We start from the raw sequence: 23005 nt of genomic DNA on the forward strand, positions 1-23005 counted from the left end.
TTTATGTATAATGTGGCGAGCTTGAATATTGTCGCTGCAATGAGCGAATTTTGTTGCATGAACGAGTATTATAGCAGGAAAACCAGAAAAACCGCTCACATACTTTTGATTTCTTGATGGGGCAACGATTTGGGATCACACGAAGGCAGAGTAGAGGTCGGTTATTGTAGATTTTTGGATGCATTGTAGGGATGCCGCTTGCGTTGCTGTCGTTGCCGCAGTGACTGCGACTCTTGGGATTTCGGAAAACTGGCTGCTGCTGCATTTGAGTTGCCTCTTCGCCGCCTGACTTTTTGTTAGGCTAGCATGCACAATGCGAATTGCTTTGGTATTATTTTAACGGACTGGTTGGTTGGTTGGTTGGCTATGTTCGTACGTTCGTTTGCTGTCAGAAGACAAACAGTTTGTGCGGCAATTGCGAAATGAGCGGTTCGTTTTGGCGGATAAGTCGAGTGTAGAGACGCGTTTAAAAAATTTGGCGAATATTTATTGTGAGTGTGAAATTAATTAAAAATATTTACAAGTACAGAGTTTTTGATATTACAAATAGTACAATCAACTATTCGAATACAAGAATACAATGCAAAAGTGTAAAATGTGTTGAACGTTTTTTGTGCTGCTTGAAGTAACTTGGACGAGTAAGAACTTTTCTTGAAACCGCATTCCAGTTAAGATAAATGCAGAAAAACTGGTCAGTGACTGCGATTTAAAGTAGTGAAACAAGTTTGAGGCTGCTTAGAGTAGGCAGTGTTAATATTAATTAAAACGTCATGTACTTAAATGTAAGGAACTGCAGAAAGTGCTGGTGAGAATTTGCTAATTCATAGATTTTACAAGTTAGTTGAACGAAAAAAGATAACAATATATTCAGTGAGTTCTAAATCATTTATGTATCAGCGGCCTAAAAGAAGCTTCACCATCGACAAATTCAACAGCTGTTACATTAAAAAGGTTAATATTTAGTAATATTTTATAGCTTAATGTATGGTATACATAACTACATATGTATTTATATGAAGAAACTAAACGAAAACAAGTAAGGACGGGACTGTCTTCGGCTGTGCCGAATACTTCATACCTTTCCTGAATGGGACTAAACAATGATCTTATCCCATTCGTAATCTCCAAATAATGCGCTGTATAAGATAAGAATTATATAGTGAACAGATGTACATACCTAAACGATTTTAAGATAAATATAAAAAAATGCCAAAAACCCCCTTATCTGAACCATTGGTTGTATATTAGAATATATATCACCAAGTTTCACGTTTTTATATTGGAAACTAAGGGAGAAATGGCCAAAAATCTTTCTATCTAAACAATCGGTTGAATGGGATAGGTATGTACTATATACATTAGGGCGGGTCGATTTAAAAATCATTTCCCATTTCATTGCTCTGTGAAAATCGTATTCTAGGGATCAAAATAAGAAACTTTGCCGAAGGAACCATACCTCTAAAACGAATTCTGATGTCCCCCCTTTGGGTCGAACTTTTGGGTAGGGCAGTTTCAATTCTACCTGCTGTGTCTTGTGGTGGCTTAAAAACAACAACACAAGCAATTTTACGATCTGCAATTTTGTCACAGTGATACCTTCATTTTTTAAAACGGTTGAACAAAAAACCCACACAACTATGTTTATGACATGCAAATACATCACAGTGATGCCTTGGTTTTAAAAGTGGGTTGTAAAAACGCTAATTTCTAATAATTTTTTTTAATTTCTTTTCTATTACTAAGTTAAATTCATTTTTTCATTTACATATGTTCAGACTAAATAAATTTCTAGAGAGAAAAATAAACTCCAAAAAGAAAAAACATAGGCATTTCAAAGAGGAATTTTTCAAAATTTGCCCCTACGAACCAAAGGGGGGGGGGGGGGCGCATCAGAATTCGTTTTAGAGGTATGGTTCCCTCGGCAAAGTTTCTTATTTTGATCCCTGGAATATGATTTTCACAGAGAAATGGGCGATTTTTTTGCCTCCCCACAAATCGACCCGGCCTAATATACATATAGCTCCGATCAACGTGATTTTTTCGGAAAATCTTCTATGATATATTAGAATAAATATCACCAAGTTTAACGTTTTTATATTGGAAACTAAGGGAGAAATGGCTAAAAATCTTTCTATCTGAACGATCGGTTGTATGGGATATACATATACTGTATATAGCTCCGATCAAAGTGATTTTTTCAGAAAATCATCTATGATATATTGAAATATATATCACCGAGTTTCACGTTTATACTTTCTAAATTAAGGGAGAAATGGCCAAAAATCTTTCTATCTGAACGATCGGTTGTATGGGATATAACTGTATATAGCTCCTATCAAAGTGATTTTCCAGGATATCTTCTATGATACATTAGAATATATGTCAACAAGTTTCACGTTTATACTTTCTAAATTGCGGCAGGAATGACCAAAATCGTCTTATCTGAACGATCGGTTGTATGGGAGATATATGTTATAGTGGTCCGATCCTACCGTATCCGACAAATGTCTAATATAATACAAAAATACATCCTTGTGCCAAATTCCATTGAGGGACTAGTTTGCGTTCAATCAGATAGACGGACGGACGGACAGACGGACATGGCTATATCAACTCAGTTCGTCGCCCTGATCAATTCGGTATACTTAATGGTGAGCCTATCTTCTATATTTCTCAACGTTACAAACATCGGACCAAAGTTAATATACCATTTCTTGTTCATGAAAGGTATAAATATATCAAAAGCCATTAGAATAAAATAATATGTATGTCAATAATCTCCTTTAATATAAACTAGACAACTTGAGACAAACTTGGTATAATTAATACTTGGGCTATTCCAAAGTGACAGGTGCAAACTTTAGTCTCGACTGTGGGTAAAATTTTCAGGTGAATATTTGTTTGATAAAGAGCGGAACATGGCAGAGTGTATGATGTAATAAGAAAATGCATAGAAATTTCCATATTGCAACTACGTGATCCAATGACCCCTACGATACAGAGCGCTTTGGGAAACAGGGATTCAATATACTGACCCTGATACAGATGCCTGTATCCGAATTCGAAACGGTCAAGGAATAACCGCCTAAGTCCTCTGTAAAATTATAGCAGTTAGGCTATTTTATATATCTTTGGCGAAGAGTTTTGGTGTTCGGGAATGTTGGAGTATGGGGGCAGGTATCTGTGGACCGAACTCCAAGAAATCGATAGCGGTTGGATGCTACCCCACAATTTTTCAGGCAGAAGTCCATACAATAAAAGTGAAAAATGTCTAACATCAAAAAAAAAAAAAAAATATTCCCAAAAATGAAAAAAATAGATATTAAAAATATTTTAAAGTGATGTATGATATTTGCCGTAGAAATTCTTCCCTAAATAAGCACCCAAATTCCAACCTTCGTTATCGCTTAAATTCCGTCGCCAAAAATCTAAAACAATATCAAGAGCGCAGAAAAGCATGCAACATTTAGTAACATACGGTCATAAGGAATAACCGCCTAAGTCCTATGTGTATTCCGACAACTTACTGAACTATCATTTACATGTGTCAATAGCTTAAAATTAAAATATGGATAGGATAAATTTAAAAATATCCTTTTTAGCCTTACAACTTGCTTAACTTTGATGCTCGGAGCCACGTTCATACCGACACCATCAAAAAACTTAATATATTATTTTCTTCTGTACGTGTGTTTGTGACTGAACTCCTCTTAAACGAGTTGACCGTTTTTGATGAAATGATGTGTGTATGTTCAAGGGGATTTGAGGATGCTTTAGATTCACAATTTGGCCCGTTTTTATACTCAGTTGAGAAGAGCTCACAGAGTATATTAAGTTTGATTGGATAACGGTTGGTTGTACATATATAAAGGAATCGAGATAGATATAGACTTCCATATATCAAAATAATCAGGATCGAAAAAAAATTTGATTGAGCCATGTCCGTCCGTCCGTCCGTCCGTCCGTTCGTTAACACGATAACTTGAGTAAATTTTGAGGTATCTTGATGAAATTTGGTATGTAGGTTCCTGAGCACTCATCTCAGATCGCTATTTAAAATGAACGATATCGGACTATAACCACGCCCACTTTTTCGATATCGAAAATTTCGAAAAACAGAAAAAGTGCGATAATTCATTACAAAAGACCGATAAAGCGACGAAACTTGGTAGATGAGTTGAACTTATGACGCAAAATAGAAAATTAGTAAAATTTTGGACAATGGGCGTGGCACCGCCCACTTTTAAAAGAAGGTAATTTAAAAATTTTGCAAACTGTAATTAGGCAGTCGTTGAATATATCATGATGAAATTTGGCAGGAACGTTACTCTTATTACCGTATGTACGCTTAATAAAAACTAGCAAAATCGGAGAAGGACCACGCCCACTTTTAAAAAAAATTTTTTTTAAAGTAAAATTTTAACAAAAAATTTAATATCTTTACAGTATATAAGTAAATTATGTCAAGATTCAACTCCAGTAATGATATGGTGCAACAAAATACAAAAATAAAAGAAAATTTAAAAATGGGCGTGGCTCCGCCCTTTTTCATTTAATTTGTCTAGGATACTTTTAACGCCATAAGTCGAACAAAAATTAACCAATCCTTTTGAAATTTGGTAGGGGCTTAGATTTTATGGCGTTAACTGTTTTCTGTGAAAATGGGCGAAATCGGTTGATGTCACGCCCAGTTTTTATACACAGTCGTCCGTCTGTCCTTCCGCATGGCCGTTAACACGATAACTTGAGCAAAAATCGATATATCTTTACTAAACTCAGTTCACGTACTTATCTGAACTCACTTTATCTTGGTATGAAAAATGAACGAAATCCGACTATGACCACGCCCACTTTTTCGATATCGAAAATTACGAAAAATGGAAAAAATGCCATAATTCTATACCAAATACGAAAAAAGGGATGAAATATGTTAAGGTAATTGGATTGTTTTATTGACGCGAAAAAACTATATAAAATGGTTGTGACACCTGCCATATTAAGTAGAAGAAAATTAAAAAGTTCTGCAGGGCGAAATAAAAAACCCTTAAAATCTTGGCAGGTATTACATATATAAATAAATTAGCGGTATCCAACAGATGACGTTCTGGGTCACCCTGGTCCACATTTTGGTCGATATTTGGAAAACGCCTTCACATATACAACTACCACCACTCCCTTTTAAAACTCTCATTAATACCTTTAATTTGATACCCATATCGTACAAACTCATTCTAGAGTCACCCCTGGTCCACCTTTATGGCGATATTTCGAAAAGGCGAAGACCTATAGAATAAGGCCCACTCCCTTTTAAAAATACTCATTAACACCTTTCATTTGATACCCATATCATACAAACAAATTCTAAAGTCACCCCTGGTCCACCTTTATGGCGATATCTCGAAAAGGCGAACACCTATAAAACGAAGGCCCACTCCCTTTTAAAAATACTCATTAACACCTTTCATTTGATACCCATATCGTAAAAACAAAATCTAGAGTCACCCCTGGTCCAGAAAGGCCCACTCCCTCTTAAAATACTCATTAACTCCTTTCGTTTGATACCCATATTGCACAAACGAATTCTAGAGTCACCCCTGGTCCACCTTTATGGCGATATTTCGAAAAGGCGAAGACCTATAGAATAAGGCCCACTCCCTTTTAAAAATACTCATTAACACCTTTCATTTGATACCCATATCATACAAACAAATTCTAAAGTCACCCCTGGTCCACCTTTATGGCGATATCTCGAAAAGGCGAACACCTATAAAACGAAGGCCCACTCCCTTTTAAAAATACTCATTAACACCTTTCATTTGATACCCATATCGTACAAACAAAATCTAGAGTCACCCCTGGTCCAGAAAGGCCCACTCCCTCTTAAAATACTCATTAGCTCCTTTCGTTTGATACCCATATTGCACAAACGAATTCTAGAGTCACCCCTGGTCCACCTTTATGGCGATATCTCGAAAAGGGGTCCACCTATAGAACTAAGCCCCACGCCCTTTTAAAATAATCATTAACACCTTTCATTTGATACCCATATCATACAAACAAATTCTAAAGTCACCCCTGGTCCACCTTTATGGCGATATCTCGAAAAGGCGAACACCTATAAAACGAAGGCCCACTCCCTTTTAAAAATACTCATTAACACCTTTCATTTGATACCCATATCGTACAAACAAAATCTAGAGTCACCCCTGGTCCAGAAAGGCCCACTCCCTCTTAAAATACTCATTAACTCCTTTCGTTTGATACCCATATTGCACAAACGAATTCTAGAGTCACCCCTGGTCCACCTTTATGGCGATATTTCGAAAAGGCGAAGACCTATAGAATAAGGCCCACTCCCTTTTAAAAATACTCATTAACACCTTTCATTTGATACCCATATCATACAAACAAATTCTAAAGTCACCCCTGGTCCACCTTTATGGCGATATCTCGAAAAGGCGAACACCTATAAAACGAAGGCCCACTCCCTTTTAAAAATACTCATTAACACCTTTCATTTGATACCCATATCGTACAAACAAAATCTAGAGTCACCCCTGGTCCAGAAAGGCCCACTCCCTCTTAAAATACTCATTAACTCCTTTCGTTTGATACCAATATTGCACAAACGAATTCTAGAGTCACCCCTGGTCCACCTTTATGGCGATATCTCGAAAAGGGGTCCACCTATAGAACTAAGCCCCACGCCCTTTTAAAATAATCATTAACACCTTTCATTTGATACCCATATCATACAAACAAATTCTAAAGTCACCCCTGGTCCACCTTTATGGCGATATCTCGAAAAGGCGAACACCTATAAAACGAAGGCCCACTCCCTTTTAAAAATACTCATTAACACCTTTCATTTGATACCCATATTGCACAAACGAATTCTAGAGCACCCCTGGTCCACCTTTATGGCGATATCTCGAAACGGCGTCCACCTATAGAACTAAGGCTCACTCCCTTTTAAAATACTCACTAACACCTTTCGTTTGATGCCCATATTGTGCAAACAAATTCTAGGGTCACCCCTGGTCCACCTTTATGGCGATATCTCGAAACGGCGTCCACCTATGGAACTAAGGATTACTCCCTTTTAAAATGCTCATTAACACCTTTCATTTGATACCCATATCGTACAAACGCATTCTAGAGTCACCCCTGGTCCACTTTTATAACGATATTCCGAAAAGGCGTCCACCTATAGAACTAAGGCCCACTCCTTTTTAAAATACTCACTAACACCTTTCGTTTGATGCCCATATTGTGCAAACAAATTCTAGGGTCACCCCTGGTCCATCTTTATGGCGATATCTCGAAACGGCGTCCACCTATAGAACTAAGGCTCACTCCCTTTTAAAATACTCACTAACACCTTTCGTTTGATGCCCATATTGTGCAAACAAATTCTAGGGTCACCCCTGGTCCACCTTTATGGCGATATCTCGAAACGGCGTCCACCTATGGAACTAAGGATTACTCCCTTTTAAAATGCTCATTAACACCTTTCATTTGATACCCATATCGTACAAACGCATTCTAGAGTCACCCCTGGTCCATCTTTACGGCGATATCTCGAAAAGGTGTCCATCTATAGAACTTAGGTCCACGCCCTTTTAAAATACTCATTAATACCTTTCATTTGATACCCATATCGTACAAACGCATTCTAGAGTCAACCCTGATCCACCTTTATGGCTATATCCCTAAATGGCGTCCACCTATAGAACTATGGCCCACTCCCTCATAAAATACTCTTTAATGCCCTTCATTTGATACACATGTCATACAAACACATTCCAGGGTTTCCCTCGGTTCATTTTCCTACATGGTTATTTTCCCTTATGTTGTCACCATAACTCTCAACTGAGTATGTAATGTTCGGTTACACCCGAACTTAACCTTCCTTACTTGTTTTCTTATCTTTTTGGGAAGTGAACAAAGGGTGACCTATTCTAAAAAAAAATGTTTATGGTGCCAATTGCTTGAAATTTGGTACAGGGGTATCTCGTTGGCTAAGTTAATACTTGAGAAACTCTTTTTTCCGAGTAGAGGATCCGGGCCGGACCTATTCCAAAAATTCTAATTTATGGTGCGAGATGCTTGAGAATCAGTACATGCCCTAACTCTTTGATATTTGAGAAAATTTTCTTTCCGGGAATGGGGCCGACCCAATATAAGAAGTCGTAGTCACGGTGTGATTTGCTTGAAATTTAGTGGAGGAGCTCCTCTCGGCAAGCTTAATATTTGGAAGGATTGTCAGATTTGTTTGAAATTTTTTATTTAGGCAGCCTATATAATGGGTTAATGCTAAACTTGACCATGAGTCAATAAAGCTAAATTCGAAGCTTTTTTGAAAAAAAAAAACTAACTTTTTCAGTTCGCCGGTCTCCAGAGATACGACTTTATTAACGACTTCGCTCAGATACGGCCATTCTCATAGAGAGTCTGAGATACGTCCTTCTTAACAAAACTCTTAAGTTACGACGTTTCTATTAAGCTAGATCGAATTATAAATTATTTATAATCAATTTTCTACGAGTGAATTTCGTCACGGCTCATTTCGTCATTTGCGGCCATCGTGGTGTGGTGGTAGCGTAGGTTCAACTCCCGGGCAAAGTAACATCAACAATTTACAAAAAAGCTTTTTTCAATTAGAAAAAGAGTTCGCCCCACGGAAGGGATTTGGCAAAATATTCTGAGTGTATTTTCTGCCTTGCGGCTGCTGTTCGGAGTCGGCATAAATCATGTAGGTCGCGCTCCGCTAAGAAGCTCCGCCTTAATCTCCCGGGGATAAATCGCACTATGTATTTTTTTATTTGTCATTTAGTACCACTTCTAGCAATGATGCTTACATTCTATATCAACACAAACACCTTCTCAGCACTGTCTCAATACTGTAATGATTTATCAGCACTATTTAAGGTTTATTTAACATTTTCCGGTGAAATTCAATGATTAGGTTTATTAACGCTTACCTTTGCTATTTGCTCGATTCAGTATTTTCGTTGGCATGTTGATTTCATTTTGTATATACATAAGTATGTACGAATGAGTATTGAAAAATCTATATATATTTATATTTTTATACCTATCGATTTTCGTTATTCCCAATTACATCATAGTCTTACTACGAACTTTGATTTTACTTGGGCTTTGCGAAAATTTTCAACAGCAATGAGCCCATTCAAGCATCAGGCCATTGCAGACCTTTAACCAGCTTGCATACAAATTTATTCATTGCTGAACTGGAAAGGTAAACCATTGCTATTCTGGTATTCTGGTTGGCCATTTGCTTGGTTATTTGCTTACCCGGCTGTATATTGTTTCCGTGGTTACGGGTACATCGGAACGATTTAGTGAACGTTGTTAACTCGTTGGTATAATTTAAAAATTCTTTGAAAAACTAGAACTTGAAAGGGGAGGTAATGTGTAGCTAGTACATATTTATTATTGGCGAAATAAATATTTATAGTTTTGAATGTACAGAAGAGGTTAGTATTTTGTGTTCTTTGTAAGAATTGTTTACTTAAATATTTAAGTTACTCACATTAGTGCGTGTCATGAGAAAGGTTCAAATGTTCCCACCGGCTGCGAATGCTTACCGTACTAGCGAACAGAGCTTTCTATGGCCCGTAGTTGATTCATGTGATCTCATAATTAAATGGTAGATAATGTTTACAGATGGGAAAGTGGTAAATACCCAAATGGTAAATACCTGGTAAATTGGTTATATATGGTAAAAATGGGTAAATACCCAAGTAGCATCAAAATGGCGCCTAGGGCGCTACTTGGGCCCGGCTCCATAGCCGGGCAGCACAGCAACCAACCAACCCCAATATTCACCCAAAAGAAGGGTAAAAATAATATTTTGGAAATTATGGGAAACAAACACACAAATTCAATCCAAAATGTACCCAATTTGTCCTATATTGGTGGGTAGTTATCCATTACGCTATCGGTTGAATTAGTTTTAATCTGTAATCCACCGTTTTTTCAAAAATATATACCCAATAACGAATTTCATTGCAAAAATTTAAGTTTATCCAGTAAACATTTGAAGTCAAAAAATAATAGGAAAAATATTTAAACTGGAGCGTTTACAGTCGGTATGCGTTTAAACAGCTCATATTATACTCTACTGTAAATTCCCAGCGTCATTTTTAACTTTAATAAACTCTGATTATCTTACACCCATATGGCCTTTTTTAGGCGTCTTCAGCGCTTATTGGGGTACCCCTGGACAGAGCGTGGGAGCTTTGCGGTCACATTAAAAATGTCGAGAAGCGTCCATGAGCGGAAAAACGTCGACGTTTATACAAAAAAACAATAGCAAGGGTAACAAAAATGTAAAAATGTAATTCATTTTGTATTAAAATGAAAAATTGTTGTAACAAAATTCCAAAATTTGTTCCAAACTCGCTGTGACGAACATAAATAGTTGATAAATGATAATTCTTGCATGCTAGGTTAGGAGCTTTTAGGCCGTTTCAATTTTCTTTAACCCTCCTACGCGTATCGACGCTTTTCTGATTCCTACATTGCCCACTTATCTTGGGCTCGTTTCGGATTCTTAAATTATGAGCACCGTGAGCATGTTTGAGGGGTAGCTTTGTTTGCGTAAATATGTGTACCCTATAAACATTCTCTTATAATTCTGGAGTTCAATATGGGTCCGGAAAATATCAGCTTCAAATATGCTATCACCTTAGAGCCATTTATGACTCCAATTTGATGAAATTATGAACAAACGAAAAATATTAAAATCAGTAAACTAGGCAGCTCCGGAATAAAAACTAAGAAATTTTTCTGCAACAATTTATTCTAAATAAATAATTAATTTAACTAATTTTGAAGAACTTAAAAGAAAGAAAGAAATATTTACTAGCATATTGCGATGGTACCATTTCGAAAACCGCCACGAATTCATCGTCAGGCAATTTCGTAATGTTATTAAAGGTTTCATCGAGATTCGAACCGCGAATCACACGGTGAAACTGCGGTTACCTTACCCACTAGGCTATCCTGCTTGTATTTGTCTCCTTGCTTAATTCAGTTTATCTTATTCATACACTAACAACAAAACTGAGACATTCTGCCTCTATTAATTTGTGTGTAAAGTTTCTTTTTCGGTGCGAATGAGAAGCTTTGTAAACTCGGGCTCAGTTTTACATATTTATGTTTGCTTGTTTTAATAGTGTGTTCAACTTATACTTATTATTAAGAATTCATGAGCTTAACACCGGCTTATAATAATTGAATATCCAATTATTATATTTTTCTAAAAGAAACTGAAAAAAAGAAACAAACATTTGTTAAGCTCATGAATTCTTAATAATAAGAATAAATTGAATACACCATTAAAACAAACAAAAATAATTCAACTAATACTTATTTTATTTCTACCTTATCCTCATGAGAGTTTTATCACAAAAATTTTCTCCCCTATGTTTTCCGCTTCGGATATAAGTCAAACATTCTTCCTAAAAGCCCTGAAGTAGTGTCATTAAAATACTCAAAATTAGCAGTATATGACGCCAATAAGGCTCATATATGATATCGAAAGGAAGCCTGTATAAGACTTATGTTAGAGGCAAAATAGGCTCCTAAATTAGTTCATAACGAGTGCAAACGATCCAAAGTTTGGACTCCTTTCAGACTAATTGTTGACTCCGAGTGTTTGCTGGGTTGTTTGTTTAAAATCAAAACGAAAATTTTTTAATTCCAAATGACGTATAAATTTAATTGCTGAATTGCAATTCCAAGCAGCCTCGATTCAAATGATTTTTAAATACCCAAAAAAAGATACAAAAAAGGAATATTCCGGGTATTTTCCTGGTATTTACCCATAAAAATGGTAAATACCTGGTAGAATAATGTTGGATTGAACGCGCCTCCGAGCACCAAAGTGAAGTTTGTTGAAATGCTTTTTCAAATTTATCCCATCTTTATATAAATTTTAAGTTCTTGACATGCCTGTTCTGGCGAATATAATTATATACATAAAAGATTCCTAACTTACTCGATAAAACAAAAAAATTATACGAGATTTGTAATATTACGGTCGATGTAACTTCCCGAAAAGCTAGAAGCTTGAAATATTAAACGAATTTCGAAAGTCAAAGCAAATGAAATGCCCAGCGCTAATCGCGACGATATTTTAAATGGTTTGCGGCTCTGCACTAAATACTTTACAAAACCAAATCTTGAGTATTTTGTATGATTCAAAAGTTTTCAAACTTTAAGCTGACTAAATTTATGCAATACAAAAAGAAATTGATTGACGTCCGCATGCATTGAATAACATTATTCTTCACTATCCTTTGCCATTGCACAATAATTATGTTTGTCTCAGTTGAAAGAAGATGCAGCTGTGCATATTTCAGACATATTTTAATTTACTTATTTATTTCTTTTTTTTTCAAATTCTCTTTGGCTACACTTGTTTGGCATAATCCTTTCACAAAATATAGCGAATAAAAAAGTGTAGATACTCCAGTAAAATGCTTATAATTTTAGTCCCAAGTCGACGAAAACGAGCACCAAAAAATTGTTGCCGTTTTTGTTGAATTTTTTAAGTTATCGTCAACATTTTTGCATGTCTCTCATTTCAAGCCGCTGTTGTTGGTTCTACCTCAACTGACCAAACAACCAAGGAGTGTGCCGCCACCACCACTAACAAACCACAAAAGAGAAGGCAGTTTGAGTGAAGAACGTAAAAAGAACAAAAACCTAAAAAAAGAAAACAAGTTTTGACTGCAGCTTGTTACGCGACATGTTGCCAGTTTGTTTGGCATGTTACATTACAAAATAAGCTAAAAGCCGGTTGCGTTATAGGTCGGTGATGAAGACTTTGAGCTGCTGTGGTGAATGAGTACAAAAAAAAAAAAGTGAACTACATGACAGGGGCTTGTGGGAGAGAGTTTGCATAATGAAATGTGGCGCTGAATATATAGGCGCAGCTCCTTTTTGCAACCGGTTTCGCCAAGAGAACATCAGAGAAAAGGTCTGTAGCCAGCAGATTCAAATTCGTAGAAGTAACAACAAAAAATATCTTGAGTTTCTTAAGCAGTAGCTGTTACATTGCTTGAGCCTCGTCATAATACGTAAGCGGTGCAATGAACAACGGTTTTGCGGTTGCATTGTTTAAGTGTGCTTGCACCATAAAAGTGTGGCCATTTTGTTGTTGATGTTTGATGTCAAAAAGCGGAGCTGGCTAACGCCGCATAAAAATAACAACAGCAAATAAGCAAACAAAAAACCTTTACACACACTTACTTATATATAAATATGCATATATTAACGACTTGTAAGCCACTAAATTTACCCAATCAACAACAAAATTTAAATTCTCAAAAGTTGAAGAAAATGATCACAAAAAGAAAAAAAATGATTATATCTTAATATATAAAAAACACGTGTCACAACATTTTTGGGCGCGATGGACTCGTAAACTACTGAACCTATTTTGAATTTGTTTTGCACTCCGTGTGTAGTTTGATCTAACTTGAGAGATAGGATGGAATTGCAAATTTTTTATTTTTGTTTATACGTAATAATAAAATGTTACGTATACGTAGTGGCACTCATATTTTCAGGTGATGCGAATATACTTCCGTGTAATTGCTTGGCGAATGATATCAAGTATATCACATCACCAGGCCCGTCGAGAGGGTGGGGGTGGGGTTCCTGAGGGGTCCGCGATTTAGAGGTACTATGACATTTTTAATTCAGGAGAGTCTTTAGTTGTGTAGAGGGTAATTTTCATACCCCTGGGTGACTAGGGTCTCGAGATATAGGCCAAAACGTGGGCCAGTGAATGCCTAGACAGTGTTTATAAAATATGGATATCAAATGAATGCTGTTAATAAGTGCTTTAGTACAGAGTAATATATTATCCAGAGACGGACTGGGGCTGGGATTAGGACTAGGACTGGGACTGAGACTCGGAGTGGGACTGGGACTGGGACTGGAATAAAGTACATACCACTCTCTGGGACAGGCAATAAGGGATGCAACAGAATGAGTAGAAATTGAGAGAAGAGAAAAGAGAGAAGGAGAAGGGGGTTGAGAAAGAGATAGAATGAGACGAAGATGGAGATAGATGAAGCGAAAAAGACGCAGGGAGGAGTGAATAAAAGGATTAGGAAAAAGTGAAGAGGGGGAGGCAGAGTCAGACGGAAAAAGCTTATTAAAATGTATGCCGATAGGCCCAATTTAGGGCAGGACAACGTCTGCCGGGTCTTCTAGTATATATATAAATCGATCGCGCAAGAGGATTAGCCTCATTGGGCCACTTGAGGGCAGCGCGCTGCCACAAAGTCCATTAAAAAAAGAAAAAAGAAAATACAGGTATCAGATTTTGCATCGTAACATCATGCAGGTTACTTTAAATATGCCTTGTATATCATTTTTAAAATAGGGCTGTGTTGATTTTGGTTTTTCTGTGCAGGTATTTATATCTACAATGCTTATCCTTGCGTTGCAACTAGAGAGACGTTCTGTAGCATGTTCAGGGTATACAGAACCAAGTGTTGTTAGCAGCGTCCATGTTACATTGTTCACGCTCTCCAAATCTGTGTCAGACCAATCGGTTGTACTAAAAGTTTAGATGAGTCGGGAATCGCGTATGTGTTATTAGCTTTAAAAGGGTTTATTAAGCTCATTTAGGATGGTCGATAATGGATTTATAGTGAGGCAGAATCATAGCGGGCTTTATACATCTCCTTCAAAAATTCTTTTCTTAAAAGCTATAGGAGCCCATTTCATGATATTTCCTTGATTTAAAGTTATTTTATGGCTAATTCCCACAAGACCGAAAGATGGCGCAGCAGTCGCTTTATATCACTGGTTACAGCCAAAATGCACCAGAGACGCCATTATGGAATGCCTATGTAAAATTACCCCATGATTTAGAAAATCAAGGTTATTTTTAATTCTATGGTAACGTTTTTGCGATATTTACGAATAACGGTTTTTTCAAAAAAAAAAAAAAAAACTTGGGTCCACTTAATCATATACATCGCAAGAACGAATTGAGCACTTCCTAAACGATTTGAAGCTTTCAAAAGATAATAAAATTTTCTATAAACTGTGCAAACAACACTTTTTGCTAGGCCCTGCAGATTCAAAGATAACGAACAATCATTACGAATTTTTTCCATTTTTTTTGTAAAAATATAAAAAAAAAATGTATTTTGCGAGGAAGGATCTCGAAAACTTTTTATTTTTTTGCAGAATTCTTTTTGTCTCTCAAGCTCTGTTTTATTACAAAAAAAATAAGCTTTCATTCAACAAAATCGATGGACTAATACAAAAGTTATAAGCATTCAAGTAAATATATCCATTTAATACTTAAGTAACCTACTGGTACATATGTGTTAATATACGCTAACTAACTGATATACGAATTGTAACATATATGTAGCAGTAGGGTACTTAAGTATTAAATGGATATATTTACTTGAATGCTTATATCTTTTGTATTAGTCCATCGATTTTGTTGAATTAAAGCTAATTTTTTTATACTCAGTTGAGCAGAGCTCACAGAGTATATTAAGTTTGATTGAATAACGGTTGGTTGTACATATATAAAGGAATCGAGATAGATATAGACTTCCATATATCAAAATAATCAGGATCGAAAAAAAATTTGATTGAGCCATGTCCGTCCGTCCGTCCGTCCGTCCGTCCGTCCGTTAACACGATAACTTGAGTAAATTTTGAGGTATCTTGATGAAATTTGGTATGTAGGTTCCTGAGCACTCATGTCAGATCGCTATTTAAAATGAACGATATCGGACTATAACCACGCCCACTTTTTCGATATCGAAAATTTCGAAAAACCGAAAAAGTGCGATAATTCATTATAAAAGACAGATAAAGCGACGAAACTTGGTAGATGAGTTGAACTTATGATGCTGAATAGAAAATTAGTAAAATTTTGGACAATGGGCGTGGCACCGCCCACTTTTAAAAGAAGGTAATTTAAAATTTTGCAAGCTGTAATTTGGCAGTCGTTGAAGATGTCATGATGAAATTTGGCAGGAACGTTACTCCTATTACTATATGTTCGCTTAATAAAAATTAGCAAAATCGGAGAAGGACCACGCCCACTTTTAAAAAAAAATTTTTTTAAAGTAAAATTTTAACAGAAAATTTAATATCTTTACAGTATATAAGTAAATTATGTCAACATTCTACTCCAGTAATGATGTGGTGCAACAAAATACAAAAATAAAAGAAAATTTCAAAATGGGCGTGGCTCCGCCCTTTTTCATTTAATTTGTCTAGGATACTTTTAACGCCATAAGTCGAACAATAATCAAGCAATCCTTTTGAAATTTGGTAGGGGCATAGATTTTATGACCTTAAATGTTTTCTGTGAAAATGGGCGGAATCGGTTGATGGCACGCCAAGTTTTTATACACAGTCGTCCGTCTGTCCTTCCGCATGGCCGTTAACACGATAACTTGAGCAAAAATCGACATATCTTTAATGAACTTAGTTCACGTGCTTACTTGAACTCACTTTATCTTGGTATGAAAAATGAACGAAATCCGACTATGACCACGCCCACTTTTTCGATATCGAAAATTACGAAAAATTAAAAAAATGCCATAATTCTATACCAAATACGATAAAAGGGATGAAACATGGTAAGGTAATTGGATTGTTTTATTGAAGTGAAATATAACTTTAGAAAAAACTTTATAAAATGGTTGTGACACCTATCATATTATGTAGAAGAAAATGAAAAAGTTCTGCAGGGCGAAATAAAAAACCCTTAAAATCTTGGTAGGTATTAGATATATAAACAAATTAGCGGTATCCCACAGATAATGTTCTGGGTCACCCTGGTCCACATTTTGGTCGATATCTGGAAAACGCCTTCACATATACAACTACCACCACTCTCTTTTAAAACCCTCATTAATACCTTTAATTTGATACCCATATCGTACAAACACATTCTAGAGTCACCCCTGGTCCACCTTTGTGGCGATATTTCGAAACGGCATCCACCTATAGAACTAAGGCCCACTCCCTTTTAAAATACACATTAACACCTTTCGTTTGATGCCCATATTGTACAAACAAATTCTAGGGTCACCCCTGGTCCACCTTTATGGCGATATCTCGAAACGGCGTCCACCTATGGAACTAAGGATTACTCCCTTTTAAAACACTCATTAACACCTTTCATTTGATACCCATATCTTACAAACGCATTCTAGAGTCACCCCTGGTCCACCTTTATGGCGATATCTCGAAAAGGCGACCACCTACACAACAACCACCACTCCCTTTTAAAACCATCATTAATACCTTTAATTTGATACCCATATCGTACAAACACATTTTAGAGTCACCCCTGGTCCACTTTTATGACGATATTTCGAAACGGCATCCACCTATAGAACTAAGGCCCACTCCCTTTTAAAATACTCATTAACACCATTCGTTTGATGCCCATATTGCACAAACAAATTCTAGGGTCACCCCTGGTCCACCTTTATGGCGATATCTCGAAATGGCGTCCACCTATGGAACTAAGGATTACTCCCTTTTAAAATACTCATTAACACCTTTCATTTGATACCAATATTGTACAAACAAATTCTAGGGTCACCCCTGGTCCACCTTTATGGCGATATCTCGAAACGGCGTCCACCTATGGAACTAAGGATTACTCCCTTTTAAAATACTCATTAGCAACTTTCCTTTGATACCCATATTGTACAAACAAATTCTAGGGTCACCCCTGGTCCACCTTTATGGCGATATCTCGAAACGGCGTCCACCTATGGAACTAAGGATTACTCCCTTTTAAAATACTCATTAACATCTTTCATTTGATACCCATATCGTACAAACGCATTCTAGAGTCAACCCTGATCCACCTTTATGGCTATATCCCTAAATGGCTTTCACCTATAGAACTATGGCCCACTCCCTCATAAAATACTCGTTAATGCCTTTCATTTGATACCCATGCCATACAAACACATTCCAGGGTTTCCCTCCGTTCATTTTCCTACATGGTTATTATCCCTTATGTTGTCACCATAGCTCTCAACTGAGTATGTAATGTTCGGTTACACCCGAACCTAACCTTCCTTACTTGTTTTGTAATAAAACAGAGCTTAGAGGGAAAACAAAAAAAACTGTAAAAACTAACTAACTGACATACGAATCTCAATTCGTTCTTGAGATATATATGATTAAGTGGTTCAATTTTTTTTTTTTTTTGGAAAAAAACCGTTATTCGTAAATATCTCAAAAACGTTACCATAGAATTAAAAATAACCTTGATTTTCGAAATCAGGGGGTGATTCTACATAGGAATTTCATAATGGCGTCTCTGGTGCAGAAAAAAAATTGGAGTTTGTGATCCAGTGTATTCAACGCTATCTCATATAATCTATAGAACTTTTAGTAGCCAGGAGTATGGACTGCTGTCCAAAGCTTTAGTAAAGTCAATATAGACTGTGTAAACATTCCTTTGCTTCATTTCTTTGTTCCTTAATAACAGAGTCATTGATGAATTGCTGATAACACCCTTTGCTATTTTTTGTACACCCTTTTTGTTTTCATAGGCCAGGCAGGACGTTAGGAGACAAGTAATTGGCCTATACTTACAAGTATCTTCTGGGGTTATTGATTCAGTTTAAAGTGGGTTTTTCTAGTGGCGAGATATGCAAGACACTTTGTTGTAAGTGCAGAAGTTATGAATACCGTCAGGGGACTTTAAGTTATGTGTATTTCCAACCGCTTTTCGCACATCGTTTTTCATTTCTGGTTAGGTTACTCATTTTCCCTAGGTTTATTTTATTATATTAAATTTTATTTCATTTTATTTTTGTTTTTGAATTCGAGAAATAAAGAAACTACATACTAATGATCTAATTTTTAGTGTGAGAAAGCTATGAAAGTTTTTTTCTATGCATTTGAGAATTGAAGCCGGAGATTTGAGAATAGTTTTAGTTCTCAAACGTATCCAAAATTGAGATTAAGCAAAAATGAGTATTGGGTTGTTTTATACAACACAGGAAGTATTTGTGTGTAGGTTTAAATGTCTCTATGATATTTAGTTGAGTGTTCACGTTTAATCCATAAAAACTGCTGCCTGGACTTTAGTCGGCTCTTATACTGACTGTGTACTTATAGTACTTCATTTGATAATTCTACTTTTTTTTGAAGGATGTACTCCATATTTTCGGCTACATTTCATCGCTTGTTATTCTTTTTAAGCTCGCTGTTGGCAACTACTTTGCATGAAATTCGTAATTGTTTTGCTTTCTTATTTTTTGGCTATTTTTGCTGCTTACTTTTGTGCTAGTATTTTGTGGTTGTTGTTATTTTGGTTTTTAAAAAATCTTAAAATATGCTGGTTGGATTTTTCTTTGGTAGGTTCAAAAGGGTCATTAATAAATCTTGCAGTTTTAATTTTTAAATAAATTTTCAAAATATATTAGGGGCCGTGTGCTAAAATTTATCTGCTAGATAAGGTTCAATACTCAAAACAAGTAAGGAAAGCTAAGTTCGGGTGTAACCAAACATTACATACTCAGCTGCCAAATTAAAATGGGCGGTGCACACGCCCATTGTCCAAAACTTTACTAATTTTCTATTCTGCGTCATAAGGTCAACACACCTACCAAGCTTCATCGCTTTATCCGTCTTTGGTAATGAATTATCTTTTGGTTTTTTCGAAATTTTCGATATCGAAAAAGCGGGTGTGGTTATAGTCCGATTTCTTTTATTTTAAATAGCGATCTGAGATGAGTACCCAGGAACTTACATACCAAATTTCATTAAGATACCTCTGGACGGACAGACATTGCTAAATAAATTAATTTTTTCGCCCAGATCATTTTGATATATAGAAGTCTATATCTATCTCGATTAGTTTATGCCGTTACGAGGTTCTGTTATGCGAAAAAAATTAATATACTCTGTCAGCTCTGCTCAGCTGAGTATAAAAATGCCACTCAGTACAGTGAGTTTATTATTTACAACGTACTGCCTCGAAAGGTGTGATATGTCACATTTTATTAAATTTTGTTTGTTCTGATAAGTTTTATTCCACTAAAATGACAAAATAACATCGCACCAAAATACCTGCACTATTAAGAAGTTACATCAAGAGAGATTCTGGCCGACTGGGTAAATTATTTTTTTTTTTGAGTAAGCTTTTTACAAAAATACTTTTTATAAGAACAAACAGTTGTATGGGACCTATATCTAGAAAGTAGACGCTTTAGCTCGAACGGCTCGATATGTCGCACAACAACATCACGTTTAGCGCCGTTTAGCTACCAGCAAAACATATCGGCTTACTATAACACGGAAAATATAACTGTATACGGAGCATGGAGCACACTCAAAGCAAACGTTACCACAATCAATCGACATTAATTTACTACTGCTCGACGAATAGTTGGCAATATGTAGTTAAAACTACAAAAATATTCTAAGATAGGATGTTTTTTCAAGATCGGTTAAGTTTTGCAGCGTGTATCATTTTCTTCACCATCAAATTAAAGAAATCGCATGATGTGTGGTCACCCTGTCTTTAACCTCATTCAGTTTCCCAATTCTGACTGTGAGGTGAGGGTGCTGCTCATCGTAGTTTTTCACAACCGTATAAGTTTAGCGTGGAAACCAAATTCAAACATAGCAACATAGCAACATAGATTTCACATACACTTCCTGTGATGTTCGTATCAGTTGTTTTTCCATGGTTAATTTAAGCTTAAGTTAACTTAAACTCAATCTCACATGTTTCTGAAATAAAGTTTACTGTTTGGTAGACAAACCGCATGAATTCCCGGACCATGTTCCATGCTTTCTGGTCCTCCCAATGATTTGTATTTTTAAACGGTTTTATTTAGCTTGACCTGAGTAAAAAACATAATTTTGTAATTGAAATTTAAGTAACTTCCCGATAAGCTACAAGCAGGCCACATAATATGCTTCAGAACCCGATGACAATGCAATAATTAGAAAAAAAAACTCCGGCAGCTGGCGCATGAATCGAAATATTTCAAAAAATCGTATTTGTGGTACGATTTGGCCCATTTTTGGAACAAATATTACATACAGTCCGGTAGAAGTAACATCAAAATACTTTGGAGTTCGAGGAGGGACAAACATACGTGGCACTGAGTTGAGTAAAGTCTTTGGAAGGATTATGTATTGAGGAGTTACAATTGTTACAAAATTGTCAGGAAAGAGTCTTTGCAATAATGAGGCACTAAATGAACTAAATAAAATGAGAAATAAAATGCAATTAAATAAAACCTAATAGCTTAGAAATAAAATAAGTTAAAATTTTTTTTAAGTTAAACGGTGTTATTGAAAACAATATTTACATTAAGTAATAATAATACTAAAAGATAGAAAATAAGTAGGTAGGTCCTAGGGACTAGTCATCACACTCCTCATCAATCTAGGGCGTTGATCAGAAAATTAAATAAAAGCATTGGCCGCGTGAAATTTCTAAAAACGTGAGGCGTAGCATAACCTGATTAAGGTTCAGTTGGTCTTACTTATACATACATATATGAAAATATGAATAGAAATTTGACGCGGCCCACACCTCTTTTTTCTAAAAGGTAGTCAATTCTGCAGGTAAGTTTTATATGGCAACATTAAAATATTTCTCTGCTGCTAACCTCTTATAAATAACATACATATGTACATTAGAGTGGGTAGATTTGTATGGACGAAAGTTCGCGCCATCGACTTTTCGATAGGTTCCACAACGTATACCCAAAAAAATAATTTTCGAGATTGCGAAATTTCACTTTTTTACTTTTTTTCGACTTTAATTTTTAAGGTTTTTTTTCATGACCTACTAAAAAAATTTTCATATGTATACCCTGTCCGACCCAAAAATCTCCTCTAAAAACGTTGGCGATAACAGTTTTTTGAAAAAAAAAAAAAAAAAAAAAAATCTAATATATAAAATTCTTCTGTCACGGTGTTAGGGGCTCTTAACTCCTCTGAAACGGCTGAACCGATTCTCATGAAATTTTATGAGCATATTGGGTAGGTCTGAGAACCGGCCAACGTCTACCTTTTTTTCGCTACGTGCCTAGGGTCTAGAGATCAAAACGTGGACCCGGGTACCCCTAGAATGTGTTTATACAATATGGATATCAAATGAAAGCTGTTGATGAGAGCTATAGTACAGGATAATTTTCATACTACTGCGAGGCTAGGGTCTCCACATATAGCTCAAAACGTGGACCCGGATACACCTAGCATGTGTTTTTACATTATGGGTATCAAATTGAAGCTGTTGATGTATGCTTTAGTACAGAGTAAATTTTGCACCGCTGGGTGACTACGGTCTCGAGATATAGGCAAAAACATGGACCCGGATACACCTAGAATGTGTTTTTATATTATGTATCAAATTGAAGCTGTTGATGTGTGTTATAATACAGAGTAAGTTTTACACCGCTGAGTGACTAGGGTCTCGAGATATAGGCCAAAACATGGACCCGGATACCCCTATAATGTGTGTGTATAATGGATATCAGATGAAAGCTGTTGCTGAGAGCTCTAAAGTTCATTGTGATATTCGATTTAGTCACATCAACCTGGAAAAACTGATAAATATGCATGCGAAGCCGAAATAAAGATAAGAATTAATAATAGCCACATACCTATTTACATACGTCCTATTCGAGTTGCCTGAAATTTCGTATATAAATTTGCCTATATTAGTATTTACGATGCTTTTTTCCGGGAAGTATACCAGAGACGGACTGGGACTGTGATTAGGACTAGGACTGGGGCTGAGACTGAGACTCGGTGTGGGACTGGGACTGAGACTCGGAATGGGACTGGAACAAAATACATACCACCCTCTGGGACTCTCTTGTTAGATGAAGAAGAAAGAGAAAAACTTGAAAGAAGAGAAAAGAGAGAAGGAGACTGAGAAAGAGAGCGAAGGAGACAAAGATGGAGATGAAGCGAAAAAGAC

The 23005-nt window shown here is 36.2% G+C and overlaps 1 protein-coding gene across 4 annotated transcripts in view; it reads left to right on the forward strand.

The window, feature by feature from the left end:
* Window positions 1–404: 404 nt before the first annotated feature.
* Sema2b (Semaphorin 2b) overlaps window positions 405–23005 on the forward strand; it is a 484623-nt gene continuing 462022 nt past the window's right edge. For all 4 annotated transcript variants that reach the window (XR_010951199.1, XM_067774324.1, XM_067774326.1 and 1 more), the window contains exon 1: window positions 405–951. The gene's annotated coding sequence lies outside the window, so the exon portion shown is untranslated. The remainder of the gene's footprint in view (window positions 952–23005) is intronic.

This window comes from Eurosta solidaginis, chromosome 3, assembly GCF_040869045.1.
Source record: "Eurosta solidaginis isolate ZX-2024a chromosome 3, ASM4086904v1, whole genome shotgun sequence".
Taxonomy (NCBI): Eukaryota; Metazoa; Arthropoda; class Insecta; order Diptera; family Tephritidae; genus Eurosta; species Eurosta solidaginis.